Genomic DNA, 25,378 nt, shown 5'->3' with positions numbered 1-25,378 from the left:
ATACAACATTGCCAAAACACATAATGGAAAACAGTACACATCAACAAGCCAGGAACGCTAGTTTGGCATCTGTGACATCATCAATGCACTGCGACTCCTCCTCATGATGTAGGCATCATGGCAGAACAGGGGAAACGTTCACACACATGAGTGATACACATGTCCACTAGACATATCACCAGAGCATTGATGGAGTGGAAATGTTTCCTGTTCCGGTATGTCTGCTCATGTGCCCGTGGTGGTATCAGGGCAACATGTGTACCATCAACTGATCCAATGATGTTCGGCATCCTCCCCAGTCTTTAAAAAGCATCCTTTATGTCAGTGAGTTCACCAGGGCTAGGAAGCCTGATGTACAAGTCAAGGAAATGCAGCATCCCCTCAAAGACATCACGAAGCACACGGCTGAACATAGTTTGTGATATCCCACCAGCAGTAGCCACTGTGTACTTGAAGGTACAGGTGTCAAAGAAGTGCAGGGCTGCCATCACCTTCACCTTTGAGGTCAGTGCTGTAGGGTATGTCTGGCCATGTAGCAGATGTGGCACCAACTGCTCCTCCAACTCCTCAATCAGTGGCCTGGTGAAGCGGTATCGTTGGATGAAATCGCGTTCCACCATGCTTTCAAGTCTGGGAATGGTCTATGGACAGCTGGTGCCCTGCAGTACAGATATGGGAACAGTAAGATTATACATTCCACCACCCATGTGGCACTGACCTTGTGAAATATCACATGATACATCATAGCAATACACTATGAACTGAGGTGTGTGCTGTTGGGTATGGACACATATGTCACCTTCATGCCCATCATCTCACATATCAAGTCAACATGTAGACAGAAGTTCCATGGAGTGCAATGGCAAATCATTGGGCTGTGGCACAGTACCTATGTACTGCTGTCATGTATAACACACACAACACAGTGACAAGTGAGGTCTGATGTTTCATATGCATTGCAACTCCATGACAGGAATATTGCCATGGTACCTGTATTGCCACATGGGCAAGGGAATTACATGGCATATCATGTACACCCCACAACAAATCATGAGTCCCACAGGAAGTGGCTCCTGTGGTCTCTGCAGGCCATACATGGATGTCTCTGAGACACACACACACCATCAATGTTGATGCACAAAGCACATGGTGGAGACTGACTCCCATTGGGCACATGGAACCAGAGACATCTGAGACACAATATGCACACAGACTGTGGGTGTATATCATAATTGTGGCTATGGGTCACACTGTGATGTACATACCATCCCACCTTGGGCTCAGGGTGTATGTGACAGGTCATACACATATCCAAACTGCTACTGTGTCCATGACTCATGCCCATAACCGAACAGTTGCACATTACATTGGTGAGGTGCACAACAAAAAAAGGATTCTGTCCCCATGAACCTGTGCCCAGCCTGGGAGTGGTTGCACCAAAGTGCCACACAAGAAAACAAATGTTGCCCCCCCCCATACACACACAGGTAATGCAGCCTTACATGCCATGGGATGAAGTGTTAAATATGAATTCTAATTGTCCATTGATTGACTTCTCTCTAAACACTAAGGGGCCCATTAGGATAGCGGGCGGAAAACCACCCCGCCCGCCATGGAGGCGGAAAACAACCGCCCGCCATGGAGGCGGATAAACCGGCGGTCAAATTAGGATCGACCGCCACTACAGACCGACCGCAGCAGTAGCGGTGAAAATGAAACCGCCCGACGTGTGCGGTGATGCCAAAACTCCGACCGCGGCGGTCGGAAAAGCAGCGGAAAAGACAAAACCGTCCACAGGGAAAGCGAAGACACCGCACGGGAAATTACGATATCCCGAGGGTGTCGCGGGCGGAACCGCCGACACCGACCGCTGCGGTCGCAGCCAGGATTGAATGGGAGAAATGACGGACAAGCAGCAGCAAAGCCACCGCAGCGGACGAACATGAAATACATGGCGGTCGATGTGAAAGCACCGCAGTGATGCCAAATACTGCATAAACAAAGTAGCCCTGCCCCCAAAATATACAACACATACACACAGATACATAAATTACTCAAACAAATATACAAAACTACAGAACCACACCCACAACACACCTGACAACCACAATCCAATTAGACACACCCACATGGCTGAGTAAAAAGCCACCCCCTCCACTCACCACAATCCTTTGCATCTTTCCAGAACAGAAGGCCATACACCACATCTGACAGGAGAGGCAAAATAGCACACCACACCCACCCACCACCACCATCAACACCACCATCACACCATCACAAACAAACCCCCAGCACACAACACACCTCATCACCACACCCCTGCACCCACACACCCCTGCACCCACAAACACCTCAACCCTCACACACCATGACATCACAAAAAATGCCAAAATTCACAGAGAGTGAGTTGACAGTCATGGTCAACGAGATTGTGAGAGTAGAGCCACAACTATTTGGTAACCTAGTCCAACAGACACCTTTAGCCACCAGGACACAAATGTGGGAAAGGATAGTCCAAAGGGTGAATGCAGTTGGGGCCACCCCAAGATCCAAGAAGGAGATCATGAAGCGGTGGCATGATCTCAAGAGGGTTGTCAAGGAGAAGAGGAGCAAGAACTGGACTCTGGCAAACGTGACCGGCAGTGGCCCTCCCATCCCACAGAAGACATTCACACCATGGGAGGAGAAGGTGCTTGCCATCCTGGTACCTGAGAGTCTCACAGGAGTAGCCGGGGGAGCGGAGGCTGGTAAGTACAGACAAATGTTTAACACCACATTGAGATTTACCTGCTTGCAATACCCAACCACCAATACACTGTCCATCCCTACCCAACATGTAGCCAGCCATTCTGCTGAGGAGGCCTGTATGGGGGAGGAAGGTCAGTACAACAACTCACACCATAGCACCTGGCCCACACCCCAGCAGCATGGAGGCCTCCCCCACCCAGGAGCAAGTGTCAGCCATTGCACTGTTTAACAAACAAACCTACAGGTAGGTAGCCATCTTCACTTGGAGGGTGTTTGTGGGTGGGAGGCTTGTACCACTACTCCCAGCATGCCCCCTGGCCCACAGCCCAGCAGCATGGAGGCCTCCCCCACCCAGGAGCCAGTGTCACCCATTGCTCTGTTTAACAAACAGACCTACAGGTTGATAGCCATCTTCACTGGGAGGGTGTGTGATGGGAGGCCTGTCTCACTGCACCCACCATTCCCCCTGGCCCACAGCCCAGCAGCATGGAGGCCTCCCCCACCCAGGAGCAAGTGTCAGCCATTGCACTGTTTAACAAACAAACCTACAGGTAGGTAGCCATCTTCACTTGGAGGGTGTTTGTGGGTGGGAGGCCTGTACCACTACTCCCAGCATGCCCCCTGGCCCACAGCCCAGCAGCATGGAGGCCTCCCCCACCCAGGAGCAAGTGTCAGCCATTGCACTGTTTAACAAACAGACCTACAGGTTGGTAGCCATCTTCACTGGGAGGGTGTGTGATGGGAGGCCTGTCTCACTGCACCCACCATTCCCCCTGGCCCACAGCCCAGCAGCATGGAGGCCTCCCCCACCCAGGAGCAAGTGTCAGCCATTGCACTGTTTAACAAACAGACCTACAGGTTGGTAGCCATCTTCACTGGGAGGGTGTGTGATGGGAGGCCTGTCTCACTGCACCCACCATTCCCCCTGGCCCACAGCCCAGCAGCATGGAGGCCTCCCCCACCCAGGAGCAAGTGTCAGCCATTGCACTGTTTAACAAACAAACCTACAGGTAGGTAGCCATCTTCACTTGGAGGATGTTTGTGGGTGGGAGGCCTGTACCACTACTCCCAGCATGCCCCTTGGTCCACAGCCCAGCATCATGGAGGCCTCCCCCACCCAGGAGCAAGTGTCAGACATTGCACCCTGCACACTCACCTTACAGGTATGTAACAACCGTAATTCTTCATGAAGTGTGTGTGTATAGAAATCAAATAACTATTGGACGCAATGCATTGACATTCAACCTGTATGACTCCATGATGTCACTCTGCACTATGAAATGTAACACGGTGTTGCCATGAATTGTCCAACTGATGACAGCATATATAACTAGTGTACAGACAGATGATGATACGCAGATGATGGAAACACTGACCACTCCCCATCTACTCCACAGGTGATGAAGAACTCACTGCTGGGGACCACACCAACGACCAGCAGAGCCAGTCTCCACCTCCGGCACATGGACTCACAGATGCGGACTCCCAGGACAGTTTGGATGATGAGCTCCAGCCCGGCTCATCTGGTGTGCCACAGACCCAGAGGTCCCAGGCCCCTATCCTCGCCAACACCACCTCTGCTTCAACAACAACGCAGCAGACGCCTGCTGTCATGGCCTCTGCCTCCACCGCAACCACCACTGCCGCCACTGCCACCAACACCACCACTACCACCAGTACCACCTGCAGCACCCTCCCTGTCCCTAGGGATGACCAGCCCACAGCAACACCTGTGGAGGGCAGGGAGGCAGTGCGTGGCGCACCAGTGGCGAGGGAAGAGGTCCGTGGCAGCAGAGCAGGTGGGAGGGGCAGGGTAAACACCAGACCTCGGGAGGAGTGGACACCATCCCTGGACCACTTCACCAGAGTTGTGGAGGCCTACCAAGAGGTCCAGGGACAAAGTGGCCGGTAGGATGAACTATTAAGGGAGGTCATCCTGCTGATGAGGTCGATCGATAACCGCCTGGGACAGATGGTGGACCTCATGGGCCAGCAAGTGGCGTTGCAGAGGGGCAGGCCTGTGTCCCAACCACCACCTCCATCCCCTCCTGTTGTGCAGCAGGATGACAGTCCACCATCTTCCCCTGCGCCAATAGAGAGGGGCGAGTCCTCTGACGCCGCTGGCCATTCAGCAGGCCCCCCCCCCGCCAAAAAGATCTAGGGGTCGTCCAAAGAAGAGCCTGGGAGTCTCTGGAGGCAAAGCACCTGCCACACGCCAGTCACGGAGCCAGCCGTGAAGACAACCCTCTCCCCAACTGCATTCACTGTTTGGACTGTCTTTCCCCACATTGCCTTGGCAATGGCACCTGTCTGTTGGACTGGGTCACCACATTCATGTGGTGTCTACTCTTGCATCTCTGCGACCATGACTGTCAACTCACTGCTCATTCCCCACCTTCCTGTAAATATTCCCGCACAATTCACATGTCCACTCCGAAAATAAAATACCTGACACTCCAGATTTTGTGTAGTGAATTCTTTAGTGCAGTATTAACATTGTTGATAATGTCCATGATGTGTAAACATGATGTACAGTATGCAGGGCAGGAACACTCTGTAGCACCTAGGGAGACACAACAGAACTACAGTCACTGGTCTCATTGTGGCAACACACACAGATCACTGCTCCAAAAATATCCAAAATATCACAGGCATACTACACATTGTCTAGCAGATACGCACAAATACGTTCCAGCATACATTTCCGTACGTAACGTCAATTCCACCAATACCATACATAGGTGACAGAACATGTGCCTATCGGGAACATCTGCGCATATCCATTCACAACAAAAGCAACCACACCAGACTATGTACCTGTTGTAACTCGTCACCCACCTTCAAGTGAAGTAGCGTTGGATTAGCTGCTGGCGTAGGTCAACTCCTTCCTCCTCTCCACTGCCCTCATCACTGGATTCTGGTCCCTGAGCAGGTTATGGCCTTGGTTCCTCACCATCGTCCAGGAGCAGGGGGACCCCCTTGTGGATGGCCAGGTTGTGCAGCATATAGCATGCCACAACGATCTTGCACACCTTCCCAGGCGAGTATGCGAGTGCGCCTCCGGTCGTGTCAAGGCACCGGAACCTTGACTTCAGCAGGCCGAAAGTCCGTTCGATTACCCGTCGTGTCCTGCCATGGGCCTCATTGTAGCGGATTTCTGCTGGTGTCCGGGGATTCCGGAGTGGGCTCAACAGCCATGGCCTACTGGGATATGCAGAGTCATCTGTGAATGATAAACACCCATTGCAATGTTGTACGGCCACAGTAAAGCCAGTGACACACAGCACGTAATAGCAGTAGTGATACTCACCCACAATCCAGGCACGTTCGGGATGCAGATTCTCCATCATCCGTGGCACCATGCTGTTCCTCATAATGTACGAATCATGGGCCGAACCCGGATACTTTGTACACACATGTGATATTGTCATGTCCGCAAGGCACACCACCTGCACATTCATGGAGTGGTAGTGTTTGCGGTTCCGAAAAATGTGCTCCGTCGCCTGCGGTGCCACCAGAGCTACATGGGTGCAATCTATGGCACCGACTACATGTGGGATGCGCCCAAGTGGATAGAAGTCCCCCTTAACGGCAGCCAATTCACGTCCCCTGGGGAAATGTATGTAGCGATTGCGATATATCATCATGGCCTCAAGTACATCCCTCAGCACCATGCTGAACATGGGCTGCGACATCCCCCAGCGTTAGCCACGGTCTCTTGGAAGGAACCAGTCGCAAAGAAGTGTAGTGCTGCCATCACCTTGTAGGTGGGTGTGAATGCCATAGGATAGTGACGGCGAGGCTGCAGGTGGGGCTCCAATAGATCACACACGATCTTCAATGTTGGTCTGTCCAGCCTGAATTTCCTGATGATTGCCTCATTCTCCATGTCCTCAAGCACAGTCAACTGACGTAGGAGATTCGGCCTCCTCCTAGTTGAGGAGTAAAATGAATAGGTCAGTGACAAGCATCATGAGATGGCCATAGCACAAAGCATCAATGATGTAATGGGAAAACAACAAGGGCCAGAGAGATGCATGGCACATCTGGTTACATGGCTGGCCAATAGCTACACACAGAGGGCAGGCCTCTCCAGTGACAATACCCAAGTGACAGTAACACATTGGGGAATGTGAATGCGGATATAATGATTCCACATTTGACATGTGCAGACATGGTGCACCAAGACCCGCCATTGTAATGTGACTTAACATGTCTGTCATACCCATCTGCTGTACCTGCCACACCTCAATGCATCAGGTACGTTCTGCAACCATTCATTAACACAATGATCACAGTAGCAGGGACACTTTCGGTTGTGTGCATGATCAGTTGTGAATGCACAAGTCAGGAACGATACAATGCAGTGACACCAGCCAGGTCAAGGTCTGCATTGACCAACAACACATTAAACGTCACAACATCAATGTAGAGCACCTGACGTCTGTCAATCATCATCAGCCATCAAAACCGTTACTAAAATGGCAGAAACACAGGCAAAAGTGGCTCACAATGAACGTGCATCCTCCTGTGGATGACATGGCTGTCTGGCATCGTGTGTGCAATGATGTGCCCTACACCATGTAGCTGCAGGGTGCTGATACAGTGTCCAGGATTGACATACACAGCAATGTGTACTAAAATGGCAGTACCTACCGCCAGTCCCCGGCGGTGTGACCCCAGCACCACCATCTACCCAGCCACGGTAGCCATTGGCATATGGACTTGTGTACATGGCGGTGGGTATGCTCCGCCGCATGAGTCGCGGTACCTACCGCCGGGCCCCGGCGGTGTGACCCCAGCACCACCATCTACCCAGCCAAGGTAGCCATTGGCACATGGACTTGTGTACATGGCGGTGGGTATGCTCCGCCGCATGAGTCGCGGTACCTACCGCCGGGCCCCGGCGGTGTGACCCCAGCACCACCATCTACCCAGCCAAGGTAGCCATTGGCACATGGACTTGTGTACATGGTGGTGGGTATGCTCCGCCGCATGAGTCGCGGTACCTACCGCCGGGCCCCGGCGGTGTGACCCCAGCACCACCATCTACCCAGCCAAGGTAGCCATTGGCACATGGACTTGTGTACATGGCGGTGGGTATTCTCCGCCGCATGAGTCGCGGTACCTACCGCCGGGCCCCGGTGGTGTGACCCCAGCACCACCATCTACCCAGCCAAGGTAGCCATTGGCACATGGACTTGTGTACATGGTGGTGGGTATGCTCCGCCGCATGAGTCGCGGTACCTACCGCCGGGCCCCGGCGGTGGGTCACCGCCGTGGAGCATTGCATACAGCCAATGGCATCGATGATCGCGGTGGCATGATGCAGATTTGAAAATCGCGGAAGCTGTGCTCCGCTGCCGGGGAGGCGGTCATTGGATGCTTTTGAATGGTGCACCATCGCGGTAGCGCACCCCGGGCACCCGCGGTCCGTCACCGCCGTGGAGCATTGCATACAGCCAATGGCATGGCATTGAATAAGGCAGACCCAGACAACCAATTGTAGCAGTTTTTAAGCTTCCTAACGACCCCAGGGGGCTATAAATCTGTGGGAGTGAGCCTCACATTCCCACTGCTCACAGAGCCTGCTGTCTGGGATCATCTCCTGCTGCTGCTGCTTCAAGAGCCTGCTTCCTGGGAACCTGTCCTGCTGCTTCAAGAGCCTGCTGCCTGGGACCCTGTCTGCTGCTACAAGAGCCTGCTGCCTGGGACCCTGTCCTGCTGCTTCAAGAGCCTGCTTTCTGGGACCGTGTCCTGCTGCTTCAAGAGCCTGCTGCCTGGGACCCTGTCCTGCTGCTTCAAGGGCCTGCTTCCTGGGACCCTGTCCTGCTGCTTCAAGAGCCTGCTGCCTGGGACCCTGTCCTGCTGCTTCAAGAGCCTGCTTCCTGGGACCCTGTCCTGCTGCTTCAAGAGCCTGCTTCGTGGGACCCTGTCCTGCTGCTTCAAGAGCCTGCTGCCTGGGACCCTGTCCTGCTGCTTCAAGAGCCTGCTTCCTGGGACCCTGTCCTGCTGCTTCAAGAGCCTGCTGCCTGGGACCCCTCACAACTCACTTCCGCCACAGGTCTGCCATATCCACAGGGATGTCAAGAACAGATAAGATCCGTGCCAGTCCATTCACGAGTGAGGAGCTGGATGTCCTTGTGAACGAGGTGCTGGCACAGTACCCACGCCTGTTTGGTGGCCCCAATGTCGTGGTAAGTCACCATGAAGGGAGCAGTAGGGCAGGGTGGTGTCAGACGTGTAGTCATGATGCTGCAGTATGTGCTTTTGGATGTGGGGTGCTGACAAAGAATGACAGACAAGCTGTTTCCAGGTCGTGGGAGTGTGTGTGTTGCATTGTGACTCTGTCCTAGCCCTGTACTTGTATGTGTGAGTGGGTTGTGCTACTTTTTCGGGCAGACATAACCAACGGTTGTTAGCCTTGTAGATGCCAGGACAGTGTACGCTTGTGATGACATTTCAGGGTGCCCCTGTAGTCATAGTCAGTGTGACCCACAGAGTAGGTTCAGTGGCTGCACAGCCAAACATTGAACATCAGCCAACTTACATGCTACAGTTGCTTCACACTGATTAGTGGATATGCCCCATCAGTGCCCTGTACAATTTCAGAATTACACAGTGCTGTCGATGCATTTGTGTTGAAGCATCATGCTTTAGTGTGATTATCATGGAGACTAGGAACCTCAATGTGTGCATGCATTCACTAATGTTCATGCCATGCAGAGTGGCCTTGTGAGGGTACCCCCAGTTCTAGAGGGAGGGAGGGAGGTTACTGTAAGTCCCGAGTCAGTGTCTGGCTGCTGTACTGATAGATGCTGACATATGACATTGTGTAATTGTACATTTGGCCTTCTTTACTCTCATACCTGCAGCTCAAGGTACACCAACATAAGGCTGTCTGGAGGGCCGTAGCAGCAAAGGTGCGAGCCCTGGGGGTATCAAACAGACGACACACACACTGTTACAAGAGGTGGGACGACATCAGCCGGCTGGCTAAGCAAGTGGCTGAGATGACCTTGGGGATGGTACCACGCACAGGGCGTGTGGCACGGCGCACCATGACTCCGCTGATGGGACGCATACTGGTAGTGACCAATCCAGACCTGGATGCACATCTGAAGGGGCATCAGCAGCAAGACAGAGATGGTGAGTATCCGGGGAGGGAGAGTTTGTCTGGGAGTGGATGCATGTGTAGAGTGCCTGTGGCAGCAGTGACACATGTGATGTGCGTGTGCTGCCATGCTGTGATATGTGATGTGAGTGGCAACTGTGATGTGTGTCTGTATGAGGCATTGGGCCACCATGGCCTTACTGTGCTGCTCCTGCCTGCAGTTTCCAGTCCTTGACAGATTTTTGGTGTCCACATGGTCACTCTTCTTTGTGATGGTGGGTGGAGTCGATATTCTGCCGTACAGCTGTGTCCACTTAATGAGTGTGACACCATGTCTGTCTACTTTGCATGCACCATGATGGTAGAGGCCCACACATCTGACGACAATGTGAACCCTGATTGGCACATGGTGATTGTAATGGCCTATTTGGCAATGTGGCATGTGTAGTCAATACAGGTATGTGTGGTCCCCTCTGGTTCCCTTTTGGGCTGTAAGTGGTGATGTGTGTTGTGGCTACATCATGTCCATGGGGCAGGTCAATGTGGACTGGGGGAACACCATCCATGGGCAGGGTGTAGTGCTGTGTGGCATCGACATTGCTCCACTCCTGGCTGTTTGTCCGCATGACAGGCACTGTTGTGGTCTATATAGTGTGTAGCTGCACAGTGATTGGAGGGTTTGGTGGTTACCATGTAGGTCTAGGCCTCTCATGTGCTGCATTGATCTGATATTGTGTGACCAGATGATGACACTTACACAACCCTGTTTCTCTCACTAATGCAGATTCGCAAGACACCACGGCGGAACATGATCCTGAAAGTGGTGGCGAGACCAGCACGACAGCGGCAGCAGAGCAAAGTGAGACTGAGCCAAGTGACACTGACCACACCAGCGCTACTGAGGGTGACAGGAGTATGCATGAGCAATCTGTGGCTGGGACACAGAGTACCACATCATCTGATGGCAAGGGGGATGCGTCCCTGTTAGCAGCCACAGGGGATGGGGAGTCTGCTGCAGCATCTGACAACCAGCGGACAATGCCCAGCCTCCCATCCACTTCCTCTGGGGCTGGCCGTATCCGTGTCACTAAGAGGGGACGTGTAACATTCACACATGGCACCGCTGCCCCTGCACCTGTCCCCCCTGCTGCCCTCAGTGCAGAGTGCGTAGAGCTCCTGCGCCAACTTTGCGTGGGCCAGACCGCCCTGCTCAATGCCTTCAGTGCCCACGATAACAAATTAGGCCAGGTTCTGGCATTCATGCAGGGCATACACTCTGACGTGGGTGGGCTACATCGTACACTCCAGTCATTGTCAGCAACAGTCACGTCAGCCCTCCAACAGGCACATGCTCCCATTGCAGCTCAGGTGCCTGTGACGTCCACCCAGTCAGTGGCCACATCAGATGACAGTGACCACTTGGGACCTACATCAACTAAACGATACAACACTAGGAGCACAGGTCAGACCCAAAGCAAACAATCCCGTCCACAGACTCCATCCCCAAAGAAGAGCAGGGCCCCCCCAATATGCACAGACAAGGTGAAGTCACAGAAGAGCAAGGCCAGAAGATCATTGTGGCAGACATCAGGCTCACATGCTGCAGAGGCATCACCAGAAATTTACTCAGCTATGCCCACAGAGGATGTGTGGGATGTCATGGCTACACCTGGGGAGAGCACAGGGACACAACCATCCACCACATCAACCCCAGAACAAAGTACATCGAGGCAGGTGGAGGAGAGCCCTGTTGTGACCAGCCCAGTCATTGTGGCAGAGGAGAGTCCTGTTGTGACCAGCCCCGTCATTGTGGCAGAGGAGAGCGCTGTGGTGACCAGCCCAGTCATTGTGGCAGAGGAGAGCCCTGTTGTGACCAGCCCAGTCATTGTGGCAGAGGAGACCCCTGTTGTGAGCAGCCCAGTGCTTAAGGCAAGGGAGGGCAGTGTTGTGTCCAGGCCAGTGACTCAGGTAGAGGAGGGCAGTGTTGTGAGCAGCCCTGGCAAGAAGAGACAGGAGGGCACTGTAGACACCACCCCTGGGGGAAGTGGGAAGGTGGTCACTGTAGGGGGTACACCTTCCCGAGAAGGTAAGGTGGTCCGGAGGCGTAGCCAGCCCAAGCGTTCAGCAGGATCAAGCACTTCTCCAGAGGGAGTGCCAGTGTCTGCCCCTGATGTGGGACAGTTGGGGTGTGTGCCGGTGGTGTCAACGCCACTTCCTATCAACTCCATGACAGGGAAGCAATTTCATATTTCGAAAAAGTGGAAGGGCACCCCTCCAACCTCTCCCACCCACACTGTGTCAAGGGTGAGCATGACTCCACCTCCACGTGCCACGGTGCCACCTGGTCCACACAGCCCTCCACTGTGCAGGCCCTCTGTTATTACCACATCACATGTCCCTCTGTCACACCAGTCAAATAGACCTGCAGTCCCTGACACACAGCCAGGTCCCACTCCACATGACAGCCAGAAGTGAGTTGTCAACACCCTCATACGCCTGTGCCACACAGAGGTGTGCTAGTCAAGACCATTGTTTGCGATCTGGGTGTGTTGCTGGCCCTGTTGCTCTGATGTGCTGTACTCTCCCCTGTGCAGCCTCTCATGTACTTGCTGTCTCCCCTGCCAAGGACTCTGGGCCTGTTGCTCTGATGTGCTGTACTCACCCCTGCCCTGCCAAGGACTCTGGGCCTGTTGCTCTGATGTGCTGTACTCACCCCTGCCCTGCCAAGGACTCTGGGCCTGTTGCTCTGATGTGCTGTACTCACCCCTGCCCTGCCAAGGACTCTGGGCCTGTTGCTCTGATGTGCTGTACTCACCCCTGCCAAGGACTCTGGGCCTGTTGCTCTGATGTGCTGTACTCTCCCCTGTGCAGCCTCTCATGTACTTGCTGTCTCCCCTGCCAAAGACTCTGGGCCCGTTGCTCTGATGTGCTGTACTCTCCCCTGTGCAACCTCTCATGCACTTGCTGTCTCCCCTGCCAAGGACTCTGGGCCTGTTGCTCTGATGTGCTGTACTCACCCCTGCCCTGCCAAGGACTCTGGGCCTGTTGCTCTGATGTGTTGTACTCTCCCCTGTGCAGCCTCTCATGTACTTGCTGTCTCCCCTGCCAAGGACACTGGGCCTGTTGCTCTGATGTGCTGTACTCACCCCTGCCCTGCCAAGGACTCTGGGCCTGTTGCTCTGATGTGCTGTACTCTCCCCTGTGCAGCCTCTCATGTACTTGCTGTCTCCCCTGCCAAGGACTCTGAACCTGTTGCTCTGCTGTGCTGTACTCTCCCCTGTGCAGCCTCTCATGTACTTGTTGTCTCACCTGCCATGGACTCTGGACCGTTGGTCTGCTGTGCTGTACTCTTCCCTGTGCGGCCTCTCATGTACTTGCTGTCTCCCCTGCCAAGGACTCTGGGCCTGTTGCTCTGATGTGCTGTACTCACCCCTGCCTAGGAATCTGGGCCTGTTGCTCTGCTGTGCTGTACTCTCCCCTGTGCAGCCTCTCATGTACTTGTTGTCTCCCCTGCCAAGGACTCTGGGCCTGTTGCTCTGATGTGCTGTACTCACCTCTGCCCTGCCAAGGACTCTGGGCCTGTTGATCTGATGTGCTGTACTCTCCCCTGTGCAGCCTCTCATGTACTTGCTGTCTCCCCTGGCAAGGACTCTGAGCCTGTTGCTCTGCTGTGCTGTACTCTCCCCTGTGCAGCCTCTCATGTACTTGTTGTCTCACCTGCCATGGACTCTGGACCGTTGGTATGCTGTGCTGTACTCACCCCTGCCAAGGAATCTGGGCCTGTTACTCTGCTGTGCTGTACTCTCCCCTGTGCAGCCTCTCATGTGCTTGTTGTCTCACCTGCCATGGACTCTGGACCGTTGGTCTGCTGTGCTGTACTCTCCCCTGTGCAGCCTCTCATGTACTTGCTGTCTCCCCTGCCAAGGACTCTGGGCCTGTTGCTCTGATGTGCTGTACTCACCCCTGCCAAGGACTCTGGGCCTGTTGCTCTGATGTGCTGTACTCTCCCCTGTGCAGCCTCTCATGTACTTGCTGTCTTCCCTGCCAAGGACTCTGGGCCTGTTGCTCTGATGTGCTGTACTCACCCCTGCCCTGCCAAGGACTCTGGGCCTGTTGCTCTGATGTGCTGTAATCTCCCCTGTGCAGCCTCTTATGTACTTGCTGTCTCCCCTGCCAAGGACTCTGGGCCTGTTGCTCTGATGTGCTGTACTCACCCCTGCCAAGGACTCTGGGCCTGTTGCTCTGATGTGCTGTACTCTCCCCTGTGCAGTCTCTCATGTATTTGCTGTCTCCCCTGCCAAGGACTCTGGGCCTGTTGCTCTGATGTGCTGTACTCACCCCTGCCCTGCCAAGGACTCTGGGCCTGTTGCTCTGATGTGCTGTACTCTCCCCTGCCAGGGACTCTGCACTTCCTGTTTGTGTTTGACCTGTGCATAGTCTCTACCATTTGTACATGATTTTGTGGCTTGCTGTTGTCTACTAATGTTGTATTGCTACATCTGTGCAATATGTGAATAAATACAGTTACTTCTGGTGTGTTTTCTCAGTCTCCTTGCTGATTGAAGTCCTTTTCTTGTTTGCATTTGCTTGACTGAGTACCATGCTCTATTTTAAAGTTCACCATTGCAATGCTCTTTGTGGCCATCTGATTTTTAGACAGGGGTGACAGGGTCTTCAGTCCATTCTGGCCCTGCTGATGTTGTACTCTGTGATGCTATTTTACAGGCCATGCAGTTTTCTTGTTGGTGATTTGCTTGTGCTGCATACACTGTTCACATGTCACCTTGGGGGGCACTGGCAGCACAGGGTGTGCAGCTGTTCAGTGGTTTTGTAGCTGTCTGTCATGTCATGAGGTATGTGTGTGTTTTCCTTTCTGTGTGCCCAGGCGTGTATGTGTATGGTCATCTTGTGTTGGCCCTTAGTCCTGGTGGCATGGCTTACATGGCATGTGTGGTGTTGGGTGTGGCAGAGGTGTGCAGTGTGAAGGGTGTCAGTTTGTAGTGTATGTATGTGTGCCCCTGTATGGTGTGAGACACACATGTGTCAGCCAGGAGTTGTATGCCTGTTGTTTCTTTTGTCTTGCCCTGTGTGGATGATTGAATGCAATTGTGTGGGCTGTGGGGAGTGCACTGGTGTTGTGTGTTCCTTGTCAGCCAATCCTGCAGTGCCTGTGTCCCCTGGTTGTGTGTTGTGTGTTGCAGTGTGTGTATAGTGTGCTTGTTGTTACAGTGCTTGTTGGTGTGCATGTGTGTGCACGGGATAGGCACCTTGCCTGTGACTAGCTCGGGTGGGGTGCAGTGTTGTTTGGGGTGGTGTGTCCCTGTGATGTTTGTGCCCTGCCCATGCCTTGGTGTGGCCCTGCCTTCTGCATAGTGCGCATGTGTTGACCGCGGCGGTGATGTGTCAGTGACCGTGACGTTGCTGCAGGTTGGCGGACGTTGTGTGTTCCGGATGCCGTGGGGTGTCTTGTTGTGAGGTGGGTGATGTGTGGGTGCCCATGTGGATCCCCACCCACCTCCGCCTCACACAGAACCACCTCTCCTTCAGAAAACAACTAAAAACCTGGCTATTTGATAAGTAAATCTCCTCCCCTCCCTTAAGCGCCTTGAGACCCTCTGGGTGAGTAATGCGCTATATAAATTTAAACTTGACTTGACTTGACTTGACACATCTCCAGATTTACGATTTCTCATCAATCTAGAGATGTGTCTTGTTCTATGAGTGTTGCATGGGAACACCCACTGCAACACCTATGGAACGCCCTTACAATGCAAAGTGCTGTGTATGAAGGGGTCATATTCACAAGGAGAAGAAAAGCTACGCAAGGTGGCTTTTCCTCTCCTTGTAAATATGAAGGAGTGTCTTGTGCCATCAGTAGGTTACATACAGTGACGTACTGGTGGTGAACGGTACTTGTAAATCTGCCCTGTAAGTGCTTAGGTATTGGCAGACCGCTACAATTAGAACATAGTGCTGGTTGGGTGATTGAAGAATTGTATGAGAGTGACAGGAGGTATCCTATGTTGGATGGGTACTACTTCAATATTTAATGAAGTGGATCAATAATATGTATCTACTTAGAGATTTGAAGGAAGTATGCACACTATATTGAATGTGTACTTGTGTTTGCGCCTAAGTCATTTTATAACAATACCACTAGTAACTGGAATGATGATAATGCTGCAAACAGAGTGAATATGTCATTTATAAGTGCTTACGTATTGGTGGAGTGATAGGAGAAATAGAAACTGGTAGATAAGATATTAAAGAAGTGCATAGGATAGACTGGACGATTCCTACACTATATAAGTACTAACTGGGTATTTAGAAGAGTGTATTAATAATATCTAGCTAGAGATCTGTTTGAATAGTGCACACAATATTATAGCTGTACTTATGTTACTAGCTAGGCCATTCCATAAGTTCATAACTAGTAACTATAATAATTACAGAATTACAAAAAGAGTGTATAGTGAATTTAAACGTGCCTAGGTATTCATGAAGTAATAGAATAAATAAATAGAGGTGGATGGGTGAATGGAAAAGTGTGTGGAATAAAGAGAAGGTTTCCTAGACAAAATAACACCGAAACAAATGATGAAATAAGGGTTTACTTGAAAGCACAGCGATATCTCTCCAAAGATGCTCTGACAAGAATGATTAAAATGGGTGGGGTCCTTCAATAGTTACAATGGGAAATGTTATGAACCAATCAAATCTTGTTTTTCAGGTCACAGGGGATCCTATAAGAGAGGAATTCCAACATTGCATAGGTATTTACCGGGTATTTTGGAGAGTGTATTAATAGTATGTAGCTTGTTACATGTGTGCATGCATACTATATAAAGAAATTCACCTGTACTAGGGTTAGTGGCTAGGCCAATCCTTAAGTATATGACTAATAATTAGAATAATTTCAGTACTGCAATAATAGTGGAAGATGCATTTATAAATACTTAGATATTAGAAAAGTGATAGGATGCATACAGAGTGCTGGATGGGTGAATGGACAAGTGCATGGGACAGACAGAAGGTGTTCTAGACTGCATAGGTACTAACTGAGTATTTAAAAGACTGTATCAATACTATGTAGCTGATTAGGGGTCTACATACATAGTGCCCAGAATATTGTGGCTATACTAGTTTTTTTGAGTAGGCCATTCCGTAGATATTTGACTAGTTAATAGAATATTTTTACTGTTGTAAAGAGGATACAAGCTGAATTTATAAGTGCGTAGGTTTTGGCAGACTGATAGGATGCATAGATAGTGCTGGATGGGTAATTGAAGAAATGCATGGGATACACAGGAGGATTTCTAGATTACATAGGTACTATTTTACTTACTAGATGGTTAGAGATTTATATACATAGTGAACAGCTGAATGTAGTAGTGCATTGATAGTGTTTGCATTACTTAATCTTACATTGACAGCAGTACATATCAAAAAATGCTTAACAATTTTTTGTTTCAAAACGTTTTTATTGGTATTTATAAAGAAAAGCAATACAAGTAAATACATCATAATAGTGCAATAATATGCAGATATTTCAAGGCAATACAAAAGGAATGAGAGCGGAAGTTCATGGGCCTCATATTATTACAGTTAGTGTTGGCGTAGCGGGCCTAGGCAGCCCAGTGACATCGCTATACGCATTTAATTCTTTCCAGAGTAGTATTAAACGACAACAGCAGCTGTACATATCTCTGTTATTAGCATCTTATAGATACAACTGTTTAGCAGTGATGGCACAGTGTTTCAGGGCAAAAGCACCATCAAACAATTTAGCCCTCCTTTTCTAATGAACATGCCTAAGCTGAGTTACAATGTCAGTGATGTATCCATGTGCTGTAAATGGTGAACAAGAAAAGATAATAGAAAGACAAACAAAAGTACACCCATACATAACCAAGATGCATAGACAAAGAAAGGGAAGAGGGTAATGGCAGAAATGGTGTAATGTGTGGCAGGGGGCGTCGGGGGTGTCCTGGTATATCTTCCAAATCGTTTCATGCCGTTGCTGTACAGTCATCCAGCTATAGCAGACAGTGGCTCTGACGATGTGTGGGGGGGGTCGAGGGCATCAGCAAGGACCAGTGTGCTGTGAAGGGAGGTATCTAAGTCTTGAAGCGCATCTGGGGGTATTGTAATCGGCGACTAGTCAGTAGGGTTCCTAAAACCCTCCGGGTCAGTGGGGTGTACTGCATCATCATAGAGCTGTAGAGCTCGAAGTCTTGGTGGCTGCATTCTAGCATTTTCCAGTTGTCCCAGATGTTCCACCAGTGGCTTCCACAGCCTCGTGAATTTGACTTCTCAAAGCTGTAGATGTGCCGAGAGTAACTCCATTGCCACCGTGTGCCATAAGCGAGTGAACGATACATTGATGGAGGGCGTTTCTGATTTCTTCCAATATAGGGCAACAGTCTGCTTCGCTGCTCCCAGCAAATGGAGACTGAGATGCTGATCTCGGCGGGACATTGCTCGCAGGTTCAATGGCTTGAGGCTCAGAATGATAATGAGCGGACACTCAGTTAACGGGTGTCCTAGCACCCGTTTAATATGGCTAAGGACTTCTTTCCAGTATTTAGCAAGGAGAGGGCATGACCACCAAATGTGTAGAAAACACTCAGTCCAGACAAGTGATCTGTGTGAGAAGTTGGCCTGATATATGATGCTCACTAGTTCTAGTGATCACCTTGTATCAGTCCAAACAACCCTTATGGTGATTGGTTGTAAGTTAACCTTATAGACCAGCTATCCTAATGGTAGCATGGACAAAGCAGTCTTAGGCTAAACTCTTTTGACATGTGAAGCCAGCTGTTTTACCACAATATAACCCCTTGAATACCAGATGAAAGGACACCACACAGGTTGTTATGAACATAAACAATATATTTATTAATAACAAACACCTCTGAACTCTTTATGAGGTCAGAGGGCTAAGCACATGACAATCTCTTAGGAAAAATATGTTTAAGTTGCACGAATTACAATGGTGCCCTAGTGGCACGACAAACCATATACTAAGTAAGTGGAATGTGAAAGTCGATAGAAGAATTGGAGCTGTCCAGAGGCTGGAGGTTAGCTAGGACTACGCTATCTTCACCTTAGGTAAGTAATAGGAGACCCACGGGACGCGTGTACAGAGTGTGAACTCACACGCGAGATGCGTAACAATGTCTATGGACAGTACAGTTCAAGTTAAAGGTGAGTACGGACAATCCTGACTAGTTAGGACTAAAACGACTGTGGAACTGGACACTAGGACAGGTAAACTACCCTTGAGCACCAAAATGCTCTCGTTACCTCACCCACGGGCTGCGGGTGCATAGGTGAAAAAGTGTGTCGGGTTCTCGCGTTGAAGTCTATGGAGCCTGGAAGTAAAGATGCTGCAGGCGTCCAGGAGGAAGATGTCCGGTGCGATCCAAGGGTGGATCAGTGAAGAAGAGGACCTGAAAGCAAGAGGGGACAATGTTCAAAGTCACTAGCCAGTGACTGGAGTGGAACCAGGAAGGAACCAGATGTCGTCGTCGCGATCAGGTGAAGAGTGGACGCTTGTCTCTGCAGCCACGTGGACCAGAAGGTGTCTTCGACGACCAGGATGGAGGCACGAGCTGTCCCACGCAGGCTTTTGCTGTCGGCGGTGTTGGATCCGGAATCGGTGTCAACAGGCCTTGGCAAAGGCAACCCACGCGGTGAGTGGAAACGGCATCTGGAGTGGACCAGGAGGGTCCGGGGTGCTCCTCTTTTGGAATGGAGCAAGGGCCAGTCTGGAGCAACCAGACCAGCAGTGAAGATTTCAAAGTTCGTCGTCTAGGAGGCCACTAGCCAGCCGGCAAGTGACCAGACAACGCGTCAAGCAGCAAACAAGCAGAAGGGCCCCACGCAGATCTCGTGGATGCTGGAGGGCTGGTCTTCGGTGCAGGAGCTGCTCGGGGCTGGGGCTTCTCAGTCCCCAAAGCACTTGGTCAAGTTTACCTCGGGAGTCGTGCTGAAAGCGAAGTGCAGGTTCTTTCGAGATGACCGGTCCCACGTGTCTCGTCGCACCCACGGATCTCACCTGTGCTGCAGATGAAGGTAGAGGTCGGAGAGGTCTGGGAGTCCGGGTCTCGTCGGACTCTGAAGTCTGGATCCTCAAGGGAAGACGACAAAGTGAAGCCGCTGGGCGCTTGATGGTGCCTGCTTGTGCAGGGTGGACACTCCTTGCCCACAAGGGAGATTTCTTCAGTATTCTGCGTAGAAAGTCAAAGTCCAGAGTTTCTTCTTGTAGAGTTTCAGTTCAGGAATAATCTAATTTGGAATGGGACCAGCTCCTACCTTTATTCTCCTAAAGGGGGCTGCACTACTGACTAGGTCCCTCCCCTGGGTGGGACCAGGAAGGGGGGTGGTTACACCCCCCTCTCCTTTGTCCGGTTTCGTGCCAGAACTGGGGCAGGGATGCCCCAGCAACTGGTTTGAACCGGTGTGTGCACAGGACACCTTGTGTGCCCCGGGCATGTCTCATTCCTTTCAGGTCTGTCCTACCCAATACACAAAATCCTGTCTGTGGTGATGCTAGCACCTCCCAAGGCAGGAAACCCTTTGTCCAAGCTTCCCTCGCTGGAACGACTCCCAGCAGCAGGAGGTCAGACTTGTGTCTGTGGTGGTGGCATCCATTTTGTGATGCCAAGGCTCGAGTTAACTTTAACCGGGGTTCTCAGTTACATACATGTTGTGTCCCTCTAGAAGGGTGGAATGCTACCCCCATCGCCAGAATTGGCGAGGGGGTAGTATTCCAATGTGTATGACACATTACTTGACATGTTTTAATAATGTTATACCAAAGTTAGCATTTAACCGCGAGGATTATAATGCACTTAAGAGTATATGGTATAGCGTTGTCATGGAACAGATATTAGGACTTGGTTCAGCAAGCTGCAAACGGGCTCAGCTCATGCCAGAGCACCATCTCACATAATTCCAAGAACTCTGCCTTCAGGATTGGTAAGGCCTGCCATAGGAGTGACTGATAGGAATATATGTGTCCATTTTAGGGTAAGATATAGGTATACTATATCTACAGCAAAGGGTGATTACACCACCTTGCCCCAGCTGTCATGCAGCCAGTTGTGTCTGTTTAGATGGCCAGCCAGGGGTGGCACAATAGATGCTTCAGCCCCTGGTAGGCCCTGGGTACACCTATGCCTTGGATACCTAAGGTATACTGTACAGGGACTGATAAGGTAGCCCAGTACCAATTGGTAAATGCACCTAAGGTACATGGTTGTCAATTTAGAGAGAAAACAGCTAGGCTGTGGGTCTGATAAGCAGGCCCACAGCCAGGGAAAGTCGTAAACCAGAGAAGCAAAAAGCAAAAATCTGGGGTGACCATAGGATTGCAGACCCCACTCTCCTACAATCTGGGTTTAATCCATCATCGTTCTTTCGTTCACTCTGCCACTCCAGTTCTGACATGGCCATATGCAAATCAGTCTGACCCTGTGCCTCATGGGAACAGTCCATCCCGAACTGCCAAGCCATGTCTTCCCGGGACCGGAAACAAGCATCCTGGGACCAGTTTTGGGTTCATAACCCTCTTCAGCCAGGCTATCTTGAATGCAGTGGCAAAGTGAGCAAGGAACCCACGTCTGGGCATACCCTGCCAACTTAGGACGAACAAAGCAAAACCAAAGGGGATGATGGACGGAGCATTTGAGCAATGCAAACACTCAACCCCAGTCAACTAATCTGGGTTTAGTCCATCATCGTTCTTGAGCTCACTCCGCCACCCCAGTTCAGACATGGCCATATGCAAATCAGTCTGACCCTGTGCCTCATGGGAACAGTCCAGCCCGAACTGCCAAGCCATGTCTTTCCTGGACCGGAAACAAGCATCCTGGGACCAGTTTCGGGTTCATAACCCTCTTCAGCCAGGCTATATTGAATCCAGTGGCAAAGTAAACTAGGGACCCACGTCTGGGCATACCATGCCAACTTAGGGTGAAAGAAGCAAAACTAAAAGGGGATGATGGACGGAGCGTTTGAGCAATGCAAACACTCGCCCCCAGTCAATTGATCTGGGTTTAATCCATCATCGTTCTTTCGCTCACTCCGCCACTCCAGTTCAGACATGGCCATATGCAAATCAGTCTGACCCTGGGCCTCATGGGAACAGTCCAGCCCAAACTGCCAAGCCATGTCTTCCCTGGACCGAAAACAAGCATCCTGGGACCGGTTTCGGGATCATAACCCTCTTCAGCCAGGCTATCTTGAAACCAGTGGCAAAGTGAGCAAGGGACCCACGTCTGGGCATACCCGGTTTCGTATTCATAACCCTCTTTAGCCAGGCTATCTTGAATCCAGTGGCAAAGTGAGCAAGGGACCCACGCTGAACTCAGGGCGAAGTAAGCAAAACCAAAGGGGATGATGGACAGAGCGTTTGAGCAATGCAAACACTCACCCCTAATCAACTGATCTGGGTTAAATCCATCATCGTTCTTGAGCTCACTCCGCCACCCCAGCTCAGATTAGGCCATATGCAAATCAGTCCTACCCTGTGCCTCATGGGAACAGTCCAGCCCAAACTGCCAAGCCATATCTTCACTGGACCAGAAACAAGCATCCTGGGACCGGTTTCGGGATCATAACCCTCTTCAGCCAGGCTATCTTGAATCCAGTGGCAAAGTGAGCAAGGGACCCACGTCTGGGCATACCATGCCAACTTACGGCGAAAGAAGCAAAACCAAAGGGGATGATGGACGGAGCGTTTGAGCAATGCAAACCCTCACCCCCAGTCAATTGATCTGGGTTTAATCCATCATCGTTTTTTAGCTCACTCCACCACCCCAGTTCATACGTGGCCGTATGCCAAGGCATGTCTTCCCTTGACCGAAAACAAGCATCCTGGGACCGGTTTCGGGATCATAACCCTCTTCAGCCAGGCTATCTTGAATCCAGTGGCAAAGTGAGCAAGGGACCCACGTCTGGGCATACCCTGCTGAACTCAGGGCGAAGTAAGCAAAACCAAAGGGGATGATGGACAGAGCGTTTGAGCAATGCAAACACTCACCCCTAATCAACTGATCTGGGTTAAATCCATCATCGTTCTTGAGCTCACTCCGCCACCCCAGCTCAGATTAGGCCATATGCAAATCAGTCCTACCCTGTGCCTCATGGGAACAGTCCAGCCCAAACTGCCAAGCCATATCTTCACTGGACCAGAAACAAGCATCCTGGGACCGGTTCGGGTTCATAACCCTCTTCAGCAAGGCTATCTTGAATCCAGTGGCAAAGTGAGCAAGGAACCCATGTCTGGGCATACCCCGCCAACTTAGGACGAACAAAGCAAAACCAAAGGGGATGATGGATGGAGTGTTTGAGCAATGCAAACACTCACCCCCAGTCAACTGATATGGGTTTAATCCATCATCATTCTTTAGCTCACTCTGCTACCCCAGTTCAGACATGGGCATATGCAAATCAGTCTGACCCTGTGCCTCATGGGAGCAGTCCAGCCCGAACTGCCAAGCCATGTCTTCCCGGAACTGGAAGAAAGCATGCTGGGACCAGTTTTTGGTTGATAACCCTCTTCAGCCAGGTTATCTTGAATCCAGTGGCAAAGTGAGCAAGGGACCCGTGTCTGGGTATTCCCTGCCAACTTAGGCCGAAAAAGCAAACCAAAAGGGAATGATGGACTGAGCGTTTCAGCAATGCAAACACTCACCTCTAGTCAACTGATATGGGTTTTAATCCATCATCGTTCTTTAGCTCACTCCGCCACCCCAGTTCAGACATGGCCATATGCAAATCAGTCTGATCCTGTGCTTCATGGGAACAGTCCAGCCCGAACTGCCAAGGCATGTCATCCCTCGATCGGAAACAAGCATTCTGGGACCGGTTTTCGGTTCATAACCCTCTTCAGACAGGCTATCTTGAATCCAGTGGCAAAGTGAGCATGGGAACCACGTCTGGGCATACCCTGAAAACTTAGGGCGAAGAAAGCAAAACAAAAAGGGAATGATGGACAGAGCGTTTGAGCAATGCAAACACTCACCCCCAGTCAACTGATCTGGGTTTAATCCATCATCGTTCTTTAGTATTCTCTGCCACCCCAGTTCAGAAATGGCCATATGCAAATCAGTCTGACACTGTGCCTCATGGGAACAGTATAGCCTGAACTGCCAAGCAATGTTTTCCCTTGACCGGAAACAAGCATCCTGGGACTGGTTTCGGGTTCATAACCCTCTTCAGCCTGGCTAACTTGAATCGAGTGGCAAAGTGAGCAAGGGACCCACGTCTGGGCATACCCTGCTATCTTAGGGCGAAGTAAGCAAAACCAAAGGGGATGATGGATGGAGCATTTGAGCAATGCAAACACTCACCCCCAGTCAACTGATCTAGGTTTAATCCATCATCGTTCTTGAGCTCACTCCGCCACCCCAGTTCAGACATGGCCAAATGCAAATCAGTCTGACCCTGTGCCTCATGGGAACAGTTCAGCCCGAACTGCCAAGCCATGTCTTCCCTGGACCGCAAACAAGCATCCTGGGACCGCTTTCGGGTTCATAACCCTGTTCACCCAGGCTATCTTGAATCCAGTGGCAAAGTGAGCAAGGGACCAACGTCTGGGCATACCATGCCAATTTATGGCGAAAGAAGCAAAACCAAAGGGGATGATTGACAATGCAAACACTCACCCCCAGTCAATTGATCTTGGTTTAATCCATATTTGTTCTTTTGCTCACTCCGCCACCCAAGTTCAGACATGGCCATATGCAAATCAGTCTGACCCTGTGCTTCATGGAAACAGTCCAGCCCGAACTGCCAAGGCATGTCTTCTCTGGACCGGAAACAAGCATCCTGGGACTGGGTCGGGTTAATAACCCTCTTCAGCCAGGCTATCTTGAATCCAGTGGCAAATTGAGCAAGGGACCCATGTCTGGGCATGCCCTGCTAACTTAGGGCGGTGTAAGCAAAACCAAAGGGGATGATGGACGGAGCGTTTGAGCAATGCAAACACTCACGCCCAGTCAACTGATCTGGGTTTAATCCATCATTGTTCTTGAGCTCACTCCGCCACCCCAGTTCAGACATGGCCATATGCAAATCAGTCTGACACTGTTCCTCATGGCAAAAGTCCAGCCCGAACTGCCAAGCCATGTCTTCCCTGGAGCGGAAACAAGCATCCTGGGACCGGTTTCGGGTTCATAACTCTCTTCAGCCAGGCTATCTTAAATCCAGTGACAAAGTGAGCAAGGGACCCACGTCTGGGCATACACTGCCAACGTAGGGAGAACAAAGCAAAACCAAAATACTTGAAGATTAAAATCGAAATAGTTAAAAAAAAAAACAGCTAAGGTTGTTAGAAATTAGTTAACATAAAATACCAGTTTATGTCAGAAGATGGCAGTGTTGCTTTAATTTTAAAACGAACAGCATATGATCCTGTGCTCGTTTTTGAAAACAGATCTAAAATAGTATTTAAGAAAAAAAATGGCATAAAATCTAATTTTTTCGTGGTTTATGGAGTAGTGGTTT

The sequence above is a fragment of the Lissotriton helveticus genome, chromosome 2_1 (assembly GCF_964261635.1).
Source record: "Lissotriton helveticus chromosome 2_1, aLisHel1.1, whole genome shotgun sequence".
Taxonomy (NCBI): domain Eukaryota; kingdom Metazoa; phylum Chordata; class Amphibia; order Caudata; family Salamandridae; genus Lissotriton; species Lissotriton helveticus.
Note: the sequence above shows the minus strand (reverse complement) of the source record.